Source organism: Octopus sinensis, linkage group LG4, assembly GCF_006345805.1.
Source record: "Octopus sinensis linkage group LG4, ASM634580v1, whole genome shotgun sequence".
NCBI classification, from domain to species: Eukaryota; Metazoa; Mollusca; class Cephalopoda; order Octopoda; family Octopodidae; genus Octopus; species Octopus sinensis.
In genome coordinates, this window is record NC_043000.1 from 85,109,731 (window position 1) to 85,126,036 (window position 16,306).

The following is a 16,306-nucleotide window of genomic DNA, read 5'->3' on the forward strand; positions in this document are numbered from 1 at the left end:
AAAAATAACCTTCAAAGGTAATAATTATTAAAATTATAAATTAGGGTATCTACGAGATACAACCATGCTGAAAATAGCAGCCATGATCCGACTCTAAAACCACCTTAATTCTCCATATATCAACACGGAGATAAAACGAATAGACAAGATGTAACTAGTAAAAAATTACTGCATAATTCTAGATCCGGATTTCTGACTTTGCATTTATGAATGCTTTGCCTCGTCAGTAGAATAAACACAGAAGATAAACATAAGTACATATATATATAAATACAACATACGAATACTTACATATACGAACGTATACCTACACATATATGCACGTATGCATCATGGCCAGTTCAAAATGCCCGCCGCTTAATTCCATGTGAGATATGGTCAAAATATCGCCGCAGTAAATACAGTGACGAAACAAATTTAAATTTATATAAATAAGAATAAGATAGTTAATTTTAAAATAAAATAACGACTTTACCAAGTGGTCAGCATGGAAAAAATAACCTTCAAAAGAAATCATTATTAAAATTATAAATTAGGGTATCTACGAGATACCACCATGCTGAAAATAGCAACCATGATCCGATTCTAAAACCACTTTAATTGTCCATATAACAACACGGAGAGAAAACAAAGAGACAAGATGAAACTAGTAAACAATTTTGAACTGGCCATGATGCATACGTGCATATATGTGTAGGTATACGTTCGTATATGTAAGTATTCGAATGTTGTATTTATATATATATGTATTTATGTTTATCTTCTGTGTGTATTCTACTGACGAGGCAAAGCATTCATAAATGCAAAGTCAGAAATCCGGATCTAGAATTATGCAGTAATTTTTTACTAGTTTCATATTGTCTTTTTGTTTTCTCTCCGTGTTGATATATGGACAATTAAGGTGGTTTTAGAGTCGGATCATGGCTACTATTTTCAGCATGGTGGTATCTCGTAGATACCCTAATTTATAATTATATATATATATTGTTATACTTGGGGATGGTCATATTTTACCAATTAAACACACGTACTATATATTTGGTCTTCACTTTAACCTTTATTATTATTATTATTATTAATTATTATTATTATTATTATTATTATTATTATTATTATTATTATTATTATTTTAGCTTCTTTGTCAAAGCTCTTTCATCACTCATCCTGTGACCTTTTCGACGATTCTTGTTCTGCTTATTCTAGTTTGTCCCTCTGTGGAAAGACAAAATGGAATAAGCAAATCTAGAGGAGACAGGTGAGATAGAGAGTCGCTGAAACGGTCACAGGGTGTGTCACGAAAGAGCTTTGACAAAGAAACTAAAATAATAATGATGATGATATGATGATGATGATGATGATGATGATGATGATGTGATGATGATGATGATGATGAGATGATGATGATGATGATAATAATAATAATAATAATAATAATAATAATAATATAATAATAATAATAATAATAATAATAATAAGGTTTCATCCTGGCTGCTCAAGATCAAAGCCTATTAACCCGGAACTACCAGGCCAATGTGATGAAAAATGGAGCAGACCCAAAATGCCGATTCTGCAACGACATGATTGAAACAGTGGACCACCTAATCTCTGGATTAAAGTCTTAGCACCATTGGAGTATAAATTAAGACATGACAGAGTTGGCCAATAATCTACACTGGCTAATAAGTCGGCATTACAATATCAAAACTGCCGACAAGTGGTATAATCACCACCCTGAAGCTGTAACTGAAGGAGAAAATGTAACGATTCTGTGGACTTTCCAGTACATACAGACCGAACCATCAAAGCCAATAAACCGGATATTGTTGTGAAAGACCAAAACAATAAAGTTTGCTTATTGATCGACATGAGCATCCCCTGTGATCATAATATCTCGGCGAAGAGTTTGACAAGCTCAGAAAATATAAAGACCTGCTCATTGAAATTGAGAAAATGTGGCATCTCAAGGCGGTTACAATACCAGTGATCGTAGGAGCACTAGGAATGATCAAGAAGGGAACCGAAAATTATATGAGAATGATCCCTGGCTTACCATCCCTGCAAGAAGTGCAAAAGATTGTTTTAACTGGTACATCACACGTATTGAGAAGATCATTGTCGATGTGAGAACTATTACTACCCATGTATTTTAATTTAACTTTTTAAAAAAATGAACGAACTAGTGAGTTTAGTTTAATGGCCTACCAATGTATACTATGAGTTCCTTTGCCCTAGGAGTCAGGAAGACACTCGGCAAGAAATGGAAGCAAATTTGAAAGAAGAAAAAAAAGATAATAATAATAAAGCTGAAGTGAAGTCCAAATACACAGTACGTGTGTTTAATTGGTAAAATTTTACCATCCCCAAGTATAATAATATCTGTTTCAAAACAACATTTCACATCAAGAATCTTGCAAACCAAATACATAAACGTATGAGGGAGTGAGAAGTATACATGGCGTGAGGTGGAGGAAAAGGAGAGAGAAAAAGAGGATAAGGCGATTAGTGAGACAGAAAGAGGGAGAAAGAAAACGAGGGAGAGAAAAGCGTCCATAACGTGAGGTAGGGGTAGGCAATATCTATTACGTGGTTAAAAAGTTAGTTGAAGGCAGAGGAAGAGAGTTAAAAATATAATTTTAGCAGAGGTGTGACGTTCTAATGGTGAGGTTAATGAAAGGCACAGAGAGAGAGAGAGGAGAGAGAGAAAGAGAGGGTAGGGAGAGCGAGAGAGGAGAGAGAGGGGAGGGAGAGAGAGAGGAGGGAGAGAGAGAGGAGGGAGGGAGAAAGAGGAGGGAGAGAGAGATGATGTTGGTGTGGGGACATGGAGGTGGTGGTGATTGGACTTTATATCATCTATCATTTAACGCATGCGTATAAGTGCAATTCCGTGAAATATTCACGTTTATTTACATGGCAGATATTCTTTTATTCTATTTTATTCTTTTATTTGTTTCCGATATTTGACTGTGGCCATGCTGGAGCACCGCCTTTAGTGGAACAAATCGACCCCAGGGCTTATTCTTTGTAAGTCTAGTACTTATTCTATCGAGGTCTTTTGCCGAACAGCTGAGTTCTGGTGACGTAAATACACCAGCATCGGTTGTCAAGTGATGGTGAGACAAGCACAGACGCATAAATATACACACACACACACACACACACACACACACATATAATATATATATATATATATATATATATATATATATATATATATATATATATATATATATATATCTATAATATATATACGACGGGCTCCTTTCAGTTTCCGTCTACCAAATCCACCCACAAGGCTTTGGTCGGCCTGAGACGACTATCTTTCCATACAGTCACCACAACACAGGCTGGCTACGCTTTCATGTTTTTGGGAGAAAGTTTTCAGAAATAACCCAATAGGTTTACTATTAATTCCGTGAAATATTCACGGGTCCCGCTAGTATTTATGAATTTGTATTGCATGACTCCTGATGTGAAGTCATGTGTTGAAACATATTGTTGTATTTCGGGAGGATCATTTTTTTGTGCCAAATAAACACACGCATTATATATTCGTTCTTTAGTCGTTTGTTGCTGTTCTTGTTTTAATTCATGCCCATTCTTCGAAAATCTTTCATCACACATCTGTGACCCCTACAGCGACACTTTTCGTCTTCGTATGTGCTACTTCTCCGCTTAGCCCATTCTAAATAGACTAAGCGGAGCAGGAGCACTCACGATAACGAAAAGTGTCGCTGAAGAGGTCACAGATGTGTGACGAAAGATTTCAGGACAATGGACATGAGTTAAAATAAGAACAATAATAAACGAGTGAAGAACGAATATATAGTCCGTGTGTTTATTTGAAAAAAAATTACCCTCCCGAAATACAATATATATATACATATATATATATATATATATCAGTTTGCAACCACGGCGTACTGGGATCAGTCCCACTGCGTGGCACCTTAAGCGAGTGACTTCTACTATAGCCATGAGCAGACAAATGCCTTGTGGGTGAATTCCGTAGACAGAAACTGCGTTGAAACCTATCGCGTGTGTTGTGTGTGTGTGTGTGTGTGTGTGTGCGTGTGTGTGTGTGTGTGTGTTTGTGTGTGTGTGAGTGAGTGAGTGAGTGAGTGAGTGAGTGAGTGAGTGAGTGAGTGAGTGAGTGAGTGGGAGAGTGAGTGAGTGAGTGGGTGAGTGAGTGAGTGAGTGAGTGAGTGAGTGAGTGAGTGAGTGAGTGAGTGAGTGAGTATGTATTTGAGTTTGCCCCTACCCCACAATTGGTGGTTGTTTAAGTGAACCAGCGCTTCGGCAACGGAGACCGAGAGAATAGATATTGAACTTCAAAAGATAAGTACTGAAGTCGATTTTTCGACTAAAATCCTTCGAAACGGTGCCTAATTATGGCGGAAAGAAAGAAAGAAAGAAAGAAAGAAAGAAGAAAGAAAGAAAGAAAGAAAGATGGATGGATGGATGGATGGATGGACGAACGGACATAAGTAAATACTTACTTACATACATGCATACATACACTGTAAAATTTTCCTGAAGTTAATCATTTAAGCATATACCAGCATGTCTAGATATGCAACTATATGCATGAGAATACATACGCGTACATAAAACAGTCTATACAAATCTGCACACATACATGCATGCATACATACATACATACATACATACATACATACATACATACATACATACATACATACATACATACATACATACATACATACATACATATAAAAATACACTCTTGATGTTGTTCAAATTCCAATGAAGGGGCCTTGGCTCTCGGTTAGAAACCAGCTCTTTCTCTATTGGCAAACAATCTTGAAATAAAACTGAATAATGACATACATACATATTTTCTATGTAAGATTACTTTTTTTCTAATTTTTATATGAGACCTTTGCATATTGTTTGTAACAATAATGTTCCTATATCTATCATCAACGTTTCTAGACTTTCACGTACCATGTGTAACAACTGCCTTTTAAAAACGAGCGAATATAATTTGTGTAGACTTTAATGCCAGAATGTAATTTATACAGATTTTATTTGAAATTTTAAATTGGATCGTTACATTTATGCATTGTCTGTTTGTTTATTTTAACATTGTGATGTTAAAATATGGTTTCATTAATAATCTTGAATTATGCTTCCATTTATAATCTCGTATTTTTGTGGGAAATTCATTATAGTGGCGATGTATTGCACTCCTACGTTCCATCAACTTTGTTTTCTGGGTTCTTTGGGTTTTTTTTTTTTTGCAGTGTGCTATAAATGCTCCTTGCAAATGCAGGATTGAAGTAAAACGTACTTCCTTGTATAATAAGTCACATACACATACTTATAAATGTGTGTGTGTGTGTGTGTGTGTGTATGTATATATATATATATATGTATGTATGTATGTATGTATGTACGTATGTATGTATGCATGCATGTATTCAAAGTTATATAAAATAAAACAAACGAAATGAATTTCCGAGTGTTGCTACATTTGTTTCGTTAAAGTTTGCATTTCGATGTAAGCATGATACACTTATTCAGGTTATGCATTACACTATGCAACAACTAAGCTCGTCAAGCAACTTCTCAAAACGGAGTGACACAATGACTTCTTAAGTAATCCATTGATTCTGAGCAAGGAGAATTACAAATGAAAATACCGATATTTATGATGTACATAATTAAATGAGTATGTGTGTGTGCGCGCGCGTGTGTGTCTAAAAACATATACACACATACAAGCATATATGTATACACACACACACACACACACACACACACACACACACACACACACAAATTTAAGTACGTAGAAATTCCGGATCTAGTAACTCAATATTTTTTTTACCAAAAAGGTATCTCCCATTGTTCTTTAAGTGCATAGTGCAAAAACTATTGGACAAAATCGATCCGAAAGGGTGGGGATCATAAATTTCCCAAAATATTTTCTTAAAATTCACTTCCACCTCATCTCGTCATTTGCAAGTGTTTGGTGAAAAAAAAATTGAAAATTCCTCGTCAAAACGGAGAAAATCCGGCTTATGTGGGAGTGCTATTCCGAAAGTCTGCTAAGACAGTTTTTGTGAAAATTGCCCGGCAATGACAGGATACTCAGCTAATATATATATATATATAGACAGACAGATAGATATATAAAAATTTCTGTATGCATGTATAAAAACACACACACACACACACACGTACACATCTATATATATATATATATATATATATATATATATATATATATATATATATATATAGAGAGAGAGAGAGAGAGAGAGAGGAGAGAGAGGAGGAGAGAGGAGAGAGAGAGGCGCGAGAGAGAGAGAGAGAGTAGAATAAGAAATAGTAAGTGCTTGGTACAGTGTTGTATATAAAAAAAATTAATAGAAATGGCTTTTCTGATAAATTTTCACTTTAATAATTAGATGTTTCTAAATTTTTACCTGTAATTTATAAATATCCAATTATTAAAGTGGAAAAAATTATCAGGAAAGCCATTTCTATTCATTTTTTTTTTTTTTTTTCATATCACACCTACCTTGAGAAGGGAAGGCAACAGGAAACTATCTCAATATTCATGCAAAGTCTAGTCAAGGAAGCCGAAGTTCCAGTAATTTACTTAACGGCAGCAGGGAAGTGCACGGGTCCTCTAAGGTCGTATACAGAGTACTCGAGAAGGTTCATATGAAGACGACCTGCCCAAGGCCAGACCACCACTAGAGAGAGTATTATACTTAATACACTGTTGACAGGCAAGTTATTGTGGGGTTCTTTTTTTTCCCCTCGAAATAAAATATCTTATGGGCGTGCCATGTTTAAAAACAAAATATATTGAAGGGGGGCGAGAAATCGTCCCAGCAGCGGTCAGCAAGAACACCAGATACATTTCGGTTTTATTGAGCTTCACCATGGACGTATACTCACAGTCAATCACAAGCCTAGACGTGAGTTGTCGCCTCCAATATAGGAAACAGTAAATAAATCATTCACAAGCTTACAAACAAGAGAATTCGAAACTTCGGATTAGAAGCCGCCACCAGACTAATGGCGACTGGTAAGCCGAAATTTCAAAGTCATTTTCAAACCATTTCTTTGAAAAGGTTAATATGTATTTTACTAAAAAGAATAAATACCTTCCAATATACTGTTAACTTTTTTATATTTGCTTCACAACCACATGGGACTGTGTTCAATCCCACTGCGTGTCACTTCAAGCATTTTCTACTATAGGTTCGGACCGACCAAAGCCTTGTAAGACGGAAACTAAAAGAAACCCGTCGTGTGTGTGTGTGTTTACTCACAATATATGAACAGAGAAGCTGGAGGGCAAGGATTCGCTCCTTTACTCACAGTATATCGGGCACAGGTTATATATTGTGAGTAGGGACGATTGACTGCCATCTCTAGCAGGCAAGTATCCAATACCGATAAAAGGTAAAGACCCAGAAACCATGGTCTACTGGTCTTGCCAAGCAGGAGGAGAGTTATTCGCTCCCTTACTCACAAGATATCGGACACAGGTTGTGTGTCGTTAACCAGCTGAAAAAGACGTTTTCTTGGAGTCAAAATGTAGTAACATAGTTCTTTATTGAACAGCCATGTTATAGTTTCAAAAAAAAAAACGTTACCGTCTAGTATTGGAGATTTTAGAACTAGCTATTTTGCTCGTTATGTGTGTGTGTGTGTGTGTGTGTGTGTGTGTGTGTGTGTGTGTGTGTGTGTGTGTGTGTATTCAGTTTGAATCCAAAGTTTTTTTGTATTTTAAGCTTAATTAACAGTTCAAATATATTACATAGGAAAATTGTTTATTCATAAAAATATATCCCATTATATTTTATTGACCGTTACCATCGTTGTGCCAGAAGCTCAAATCCATGCTTATACCATGTGGCTGGTTGAGAGGCAAAAAGCTCCCTGCACAATGTTTTCAACCTCATCCACTTTGCTGAACTTCTGTTCCTGCAGGAAATGAGCCATGACTCGGTTAAAGGTGTGATCTGATGGTGCAAGGTCTGGATTGTGGGCAGAATGAGGCAGCATTCCCTCAAGTTAGCGCTAGGTCACATTGGTAGTGTGTACTAGAGCATTATCATACTGTAAGAGTGTGCGTCTTCGATTGACCAATGGCGAGTAGCGGGCTTTAAAAACATCATATACTTGCTGCAGTTGTTGCAGATCTATTTTTTTATCCCGTTACAATTCGACGTCAAAAACGAGCATCTCAAAGATTCGCCAACAATTGTTTTCAAATGTTCACATGTTATTAAGCCTGGAAATTGGTCAGTTCATGAGGAGCTTCTCGACAGCGTATGTTAACAAGGGTGACTTTCTGGAGGTGTCCATTGCTGGTGGTGAATTTTTTTTTTTTTTTTGCGCCAAAATCAGGACAGCCTCAATGTGAAAAATACTAATCAGGACCAAATATTCAGGATCGAAAATTTAAATGGATATCGATATTGCTATTATTATAGAAAGCAATGTAAACAGTTGATAATAACAGCAACATTACTATAGGTTATTGCAGGCCTAAAACAGCATTATATAGCTATAGGATTAAAATTATATCAATCATAAGGACGCACGAATACGTCTACCTGCTAGAGATAAGAGGTAAAACCCTCGTTCAAACCACCAAAAATAACACTGAAAATAATAACAGTTTGTCTAGTAATATCAGTTCCTTGAACCGGTTTCTGGTTTGATATAACAATCTTACCTTAATCAGCACGTATTAAGCGTTTAAAAAATTTCCCAATCCGCCACGTTGAAATCCGCTGATGTCCTGAATTGATTCTGTTAATATTTTCAGCGTTATTTTTTATGGTTAGAACGAGGGTATTAAGTTTTATCTCTAGCAAGTAGAGGTAGCCGTGCGACCTAGCCAGTGGGAGTGGCGTCATCTAAGGCTAAAATGATGCAAAGCGCATTGTGACCAGCAATGTGTAACAACATCTGATAGTTTGGACGGTCACGTGATCACATGATCGCACACACACACATATATATATTTATATATATATATGTGTGTGTGTGTCTGTGTGTGTGTGTGCGTGTGTGTGTGTGGTGTGTGTAAAATTAAATAATAAGGGTAGAAATTGATGTTAATCAATTAAAACCAGTGGCTTAACATATTTAAAAATCCGAAGATTAAAAATTGTGAAATATACAAAATTAAGAAGAATGACCACTAAAGAGAACACCCTATATGCTAAACATAGACGTCAAATCGCCATTCATTCCTCTTAATTTTGTATGTAGCACAATTTTTAATCTTTGGATTTTTAAATATGCTATTTTTCATTCCCTTCAAGAATTTATCCCTAATTAGTGGTTTGAAGTTTAGCTGTTCTTTCTAGCGTAAAGGATTCCTATGATGGAAACCTCTTAATGTGTTTAAATGTACACAGTATTTTATATGAATAATATATAGTCTATTGACTAATTTTTCTATACGCTAGGCCACTGGTAGTAAAATTTCTAAAATCTTTATTACCCTGCTATTATTAATTATGTACAATGATTTCTGGTAGATTCGTTCGAGGAATTTGCCGGAAACTTTTTGCTGCCGACAATAAATACTGCGCTTGCGTGGTGAATTTGAAAGAAATTAAAATGTATAAGCAATGAAGCACAAGCTAGATTGGCCTCGTTATTTATATATTTAGTCTTTGGCGTCCCTGTTGATGAAGACTTCGACTGGTAAATTATTTTATTTACTAAAATAAGTCAGAAACCATAGTCCAGGAAAGAGATGGTAAATATTTTATTTTTCATTCCCTTCCAGAGTTTATCCCTAATTAGTGGTTTGGACTTTAGCTGTTCTGTCTAGCCTAAAAGATTCCTATGATGGAAACCTCTTGATGTGTTTAAATGTACACTGTATTTATATAATATATATTATATATATATATATATATATATATATATATAATATATATATATATATATTAATATATATATATATACATATATATGAATATATACATACATGAATATATATCTGAATATATATATATCTGAATATATATATATGTATGAATATATATGTATGATAATATATATATATTATATATATATATATATATATGTATATATATATATATATATATATATATATATATATAATATATATGTAGTATATATTTGTATATAATCTGAATGTGTGTATATATATATATATATATATATATAATATAATATATATATATATATCTGAATATATATATATATATATATATATATATATATAATTTCCAAAAGGGAAACAGGGAAAAAACAAAACAAAACAACAGGAACAATTACAGTATTATTATTAATAGGCGCTCAGGAGATGGAAGCAGGGAGGTATGACGTTTCGAGCGGAGCTCTTCGTCGGAAACATAAAAGGAAGAGAGAGAAAGAAGGAGGAAAGAAAGATCCCAGAGCGGGCAACAGGGAAAGAGAAAAAAAGACGACTGGTGTTTACGAGTTGCACATGGTGGAAAGGCGGATGTTGACGATAACAAGAGCAAAGTGGGTTTTTAAGGCAAAAGAGTGGAGACAAGGTGGTAACCAACAGATGTGTGTGTATGTGTGAGTGTGTGCATGTGCGTGTGTGTATGTGTGTGTGTGAGGCGAGATGAAAAAACAAAAAAAATATGTGTGTGTTAGTGTGTGCGTCTGTGTGTAGGCGTGTGAGGTAGGGCGAGACTAGTGGTCAGCTAGCAGACGAGGTCAGTACTAAGAAAAAGAAGGAAGGAGGAAGGGAGGGAGGTCAGTAAGTAAGAAAAAGAAGGAAGGAGGAAGGGAGGGAGGGGAAGGGGTGGGGGGCGTATGTAGCGTGCCAGCGTGTGTTGAGTAGTAGTGTGTGTGTGTGTCCAGTGTCGTGGTGGTATTAATGGCGAGTAGATTGATGTGTGTGTAAGAGTGATGTATATATATAGGCAAGGTGTGTATTGTGTGCGCGTGTGTGTAACGAAAAGGGGGGGGGGTTTAAGGAAAAAGGACTCCAGTGAGGGGGGAAGATGGAAGAGTGGTACCGCGGAGACAGGCGTGGGAAAACCCAACGACACGCGACGGTCCCAGGAACGGGCGGGAGGTCTCGTCAGGTCCAAGGGCGAGGTGTATGCGGCGCGTATGCAGCGCGAGCCGGCGCAAGTGCGTATGTGCGCGTGCCTGCGAGTATGCGCGTAAGTATGTATGTGTGTGGATGTGTGAGTGTGTCTGTGTGTATGTCTGGGTGGCAGTGTGTCCGATGAATGTATGTGAGTATGTGTGTATGTATGTGTGTGCATAGATGTATGTCCGTGTGTGTGTGTGTATGTGTGTAGTGTGTATGTATGTACGTGTGGTTGTGGGGTGGGGAAGTGTGTGTATGTGCTGTGTTGTGCGCGTACATACAGGTGTGTGAGTGAGGGTGTGTGTGTGTATGTATGTGTGAGTGTGTATGTATGTGTGTGTCGGATGCATGTATGTGTATGGGTGTATGTATGCGTGTGTGTATGTATGACTGTTGTGTACGTTGCGTGTGTGTGGGTATGCGCGTAGGTGTGCGCGTGTGCATGCATGCATGCATGTGCGTATGTGGTGTGTGTGTGTGCATGTGTGTGGTGGGTATATATGTATGTGCGGTATATGTGTGTGTATGTGCGTACATGTGTGTGTGTGTGTGTATGCATGTGTGTATGTAGGTGTGTAGGCGTGTGTGTGTATAGGTGTATGTATGTAAGTATGTGTGGGGTGTGTCCGTGTATGTGTGTGTATGTATGTGTGTGTATGTAGGTGTGTGGCGGTGTGTATATGTGTGTGTATGTAGGTGTGTGGGCGTGTGTAGTATAGGTGTATGTGTGTATGTCTGGGTGTCCGTGCATGTTTGTGTGTGTGTGTGTATGCATGTGTATGTGGGGTGTGTGTGTACGTGTGTAATGTATGTGTGTATGCGTGTGTATGCGTGCGGTGTGTGTATGTTGTAGGGCGTGTGTTGTGTGTGGGGAGTGTAGGTGTGTGTGTGCGTGTGGTGTTTATGTTGGTGTGTGCGTATGTGAGTGTGAGTGTATGGGTGTTTGTCATGCATGTGTGTGCGCGTGCAGGTGAGTGTGTGTGTAAGTATGTGTGTGTGTATGTTTGTGTGAGTGTAGTGTGTAAGTGTGTATGTCTTTGTGTATGTATGTGCGTATAGGAGTATGTGGGTATGTGTGTATGTATGTATATGGGTGTATGTATGTATGTGTGTGTGTGTGCATGTGTATAAGTATATGTGTGTGTGCGTATGTGTGTGTATATGTGTATGTGTGTGTGTTTATGTATGTTTGTATGTATGTGTGTGGGCGTGTGTGTGTAGATGTATGTATGTATGGGTGTGTGTCCGTGTGGTTGGTGTGTGTGTAGGTAGATGTGTGTGTGTCTGAGTGAGGGTATGGCTGTGTAGGTGTGTGTGTGTATGAATGTAAGTGTGTGTGTATACAAGTGTAATGTATGTATGTAGGTGTGTGTGGTGTGTGTATGTGTACGTGTGCGTGTGTATGTGTGTGTGTATGCGTGTGAGTGTGAGTGTATGGGTGTATGTCTGTGTGTGTGTATGTCTGAAGTAGGTATGTATGTGTATGTATGTATGTGTGTGTGTGTGTGCAGGTATGTGTGTGTATGTGTGTGTGTGAGTAGGTGTGCGTGTATGTATGTGGGTAGGGATGCATGCGAGTGGTGGGTATGTATGCATACATACGTACGCGCACATCCGAAGCAAGCCCACACGCACAAAGCGCGCGCTCACGCACACAACGCACAAGCAGTACAACGCAAGCCCAAGGGGCCGACCAAGCCCCCAGCACGCGCCAAGGCGCGCGAGCGCAAAGGCCCTCGAACGCCCCGCTACGCGGGAACCGAGGATCCATCAGCCAAAACCGGAAAGCAGAAAAGAGGGGGGGGGCTGCCTGGATGCAAAAAGGTGTATGTGGTGTGCATTCAGTGTAAGGGTGTGCATGTGTGGCATGTATGTATGTATGTGCCTACATGTATGTTTGCATGTGTGTGTGTGAAGTATGTACGTGCGGTGTGTGTGTGTGTGTGAGTGTGTGTGTATGTATTTGTATGTATGTGTGTGTGTATGTTGTCTGTATTCTTGTTGTTGTGGTGTGTGTGTAAGTATGTATGTGTGTGCGTATGTATGTATTGTGTGTGTATGTGCATGTTGGTTTGTATGTTAGTGTGTGCTAGTATGTCTGTAAGTGTGTGTGATTAAATGTGTGAATGTATGTACGTAAATGGGTCTGCGTATGTGTGTGTGTGAACAGGCGTGTGGGAGGTAGGTGGTGGGGGTGTGTGGGTAGGGTGGTGGGTGGGTGTGTGCGTGGGGAGGCAGGTGGGTGTGTGTGTGGGGTGGTGTGCAAAAAAAAAAAAAAAAAAAAAAAAAACAGATCTCAAGAGGAGGGGGCTGTGTTAGTCCGTGTGGGGGGTAGTTTTTGTAGGGTGAAGATGTAGCGTTGCTCCAAGTGGAGCCTGGAAAGTGGGCGACCTTGGTGGGGGGCGAGACCAAACACTGAGATGTCATATATATATATATATATATATGTATGTTATGTATATATATATATATATATATAATATAGATGGCCAGATAACCGAAGAGATTGTGTTGTGGATTTCCACTTCGGCATCTGAAACTCAGAGTTTTATCTGACTATTGAGTAAATGTAACATATTATTTTATAGATAAATTTCCTCTATTTACATAATATTGAGGTCTCTTTCTTTCTTTGTTATCTTACCGTTTTTACCACTTAAATATATATATATATATATATATATATATATATATATATATATTATAATATATATATGTATATATATATATATATATATATATATATATATATATATATATATGTATATATATATATATATATATATATATATTATATATATATACATATATATGTATATATATATATAGTATAATTCATATATATATATATATATATTATATATTGGTAAAAAACGGTAAGATAACAAAAGAAGAAAGAGACCTCAATATATGTAAATAGAGAAAATTTATCTATAAAAAATATGTTACATTTACTAAAGTCAAGATAAATATATATATATATTATATCATATATATATATATGTATATATATATATATATATAGATATATATAGTATATATATATATATATTATATAATATATATATATAGATATATATATATATATATATAATATAGATATCAGATATATAATGATATATATATATTCATATATATATATATATATATAATATCTATATTCAAATATTAATTACAATAATAAAGGATAAAATCAATAACTGGTCAGGTATCCAGTTCGGAAATAAAAACATTATAGGTAAATTTTACAAATATTTCAAATATATACATAATTATACCATGGAATTGGCTTTATGCTTCACCACGCATCGCAAGAAATAGACCTTAAAGTCCTTTTTGCCACCTTAAAATCTCCGAGAATAACACACTATATTGTAGGCAAGCAAAAGAAAAATAATGAATCAACAAAGCTGGTTAACTGTGTACGCGTTTCAAACTTAAAGTAAGAAAAATTTTACTTACTGTAATCATCAGCTCAATATTCCATGTAAAGTCACGTGTATCTCAAAATATGCATAAAATAAACTGCCGAGACAATTCATATATATAATAATATTATATATATATATAATATATATATATTATATAGGGATAAATATTTATATAAAAGAACGTGAAATACAGGAAGGGACAAACACGGAACACAGACAACATTCGAAGCCTTCAATCTTCAGTCAGACACCGAATCATCATAGCAAATTTCGGCTGTTCAATTCTGATATTTGCTCCAACTCGGCCAGCCCAAGAAAAAAAACTAAGCTGTAAGCATTAGATTTCTTGGTAGAAGACAGGAATGTGAACGCACGAGACGGATGTAAATACGAGAGACGAAAACGAAATTGAAAACGTATTTTCCATGTAACAGCGTCCTGATTTTCAAGTAGAAAAGATCCCCTGCTCAGAGTCTCAAGATTGCTTCAAGAAACAAAGCGTGTTTTAAAACCAGCCTAAACACATGTTTCCACAAAAAAACAAAACAATATTGTATCTTTATACTGTGTACATTAAATGATATTTATCTCTCACTGGAGGGAGTACTTTTTTGTTGATATTACCTTAACGGAACAGTAAACTACATATGTATATATGTATGCATGTATGTGTATATGTATGTATGTATGTATGTATGTATGTATGCATGTATGAATGTATGTATGTATAAGAGTTTTCCTCTTCAGTCTGTCCCATCCATACAATACATTCTAAAATGCAATATTCTTAGAACTGAATCAAGAGGTTTCTTCCTTTTACTCTGACTGACGAAATTCTTTACGTTGTATATCGATGATATTCAATGGTTTTGGAATTTAAAACACTAGTTTATTTGGGTGTCTGTCTTTAAGAATTTGTAAATTAAATCATTCAAGGCAGTATGTCTTTTCCTGAAGAATTTTCAAGCACTGTTCTCGAACATTAATTGAGTGTACCTAAATGCGGAAACTTGCTTGCTAAAATTGCCAATTATGCAGATGGTATTAAAGTATCATTACAAGTTAAATCAACAGTAATGAGAGATTTTAGTCGGCAATTAGATCAATGAGAGAAGTTGTTTTTCAGAGTAGGCAGTAGTATATTGCTTCGTATGGAGTGGATGTGTTCGTGGGAGAAGTTAACAAGTTTAGTAATGAATGTCGCCAGTTTTCATAGTGTAATAGGTTAAAATACTTTAAATAATGTGCAATTAGTATTTGATTCAAAGATTACAGTCTTTCATAAATAAATATATAAATAGATATCAAAGCATTTAATAGTTACTTTTTATGTTGAGAAAAGAAAGGGTTTGTCATACTTCGCAATTATAGACGCAGACACTCAGAGTTTATCGGAACAAATTTAATATTGAAGTGATTCTAAGAGTAGATGGAAAATACGATAATAATTTTTTATCTTTTAGAGTGAAAGAGCTGCCGACGAAATATATATAGTGACTGATTGCATAGGTCACCAAAATGATTTTCAAACATGTTTTCCAAATGCATCGTTAAGTATATAGCATCATTTAAAAACTTGCTGCAATATTTCAATAAACTATTTATTATCTTTAGAATTGTGGAATAATTGTAATGAACCAATCTCCCTTGAGCAACATTTGGCCTGCATTAAAATTTGAAATTGCTCTCCTATAAAATCTTTATTTAAAAAAAAAACGTTCAAGTTTTAAAACAAAAAAAATAGTGCCATATAAATTGTATATCTATG

General features: G+C 36.0%; 1 long non-coding RNA gene across 1 annotated transcript in view; it reads right to left on the bottom strand.

Moving 5' to 3' along the window:
- Positions 1-7,610, bottom strand: part of LOC118763252 — a 19,014-nt gene extending 11,404 nt beyond the window's left edge. Inside the window, exons 1-2 of the long non-coding RNA XR_004999002.1 lie at positions 7,528-7,610; positions 1,514-1,519 (exon numbers count right to left, since the gene is read on the bottom strand). This is a non-coding gene — a long non-coding RNA (uncharacterized LOC118763252). The remainder of the gene's footprint in view (positions 1-1,513; positions 1,520-7,527) is intronic.
- Positions 7,611-16,306: the final 8,696 nt, after the last annotated feature.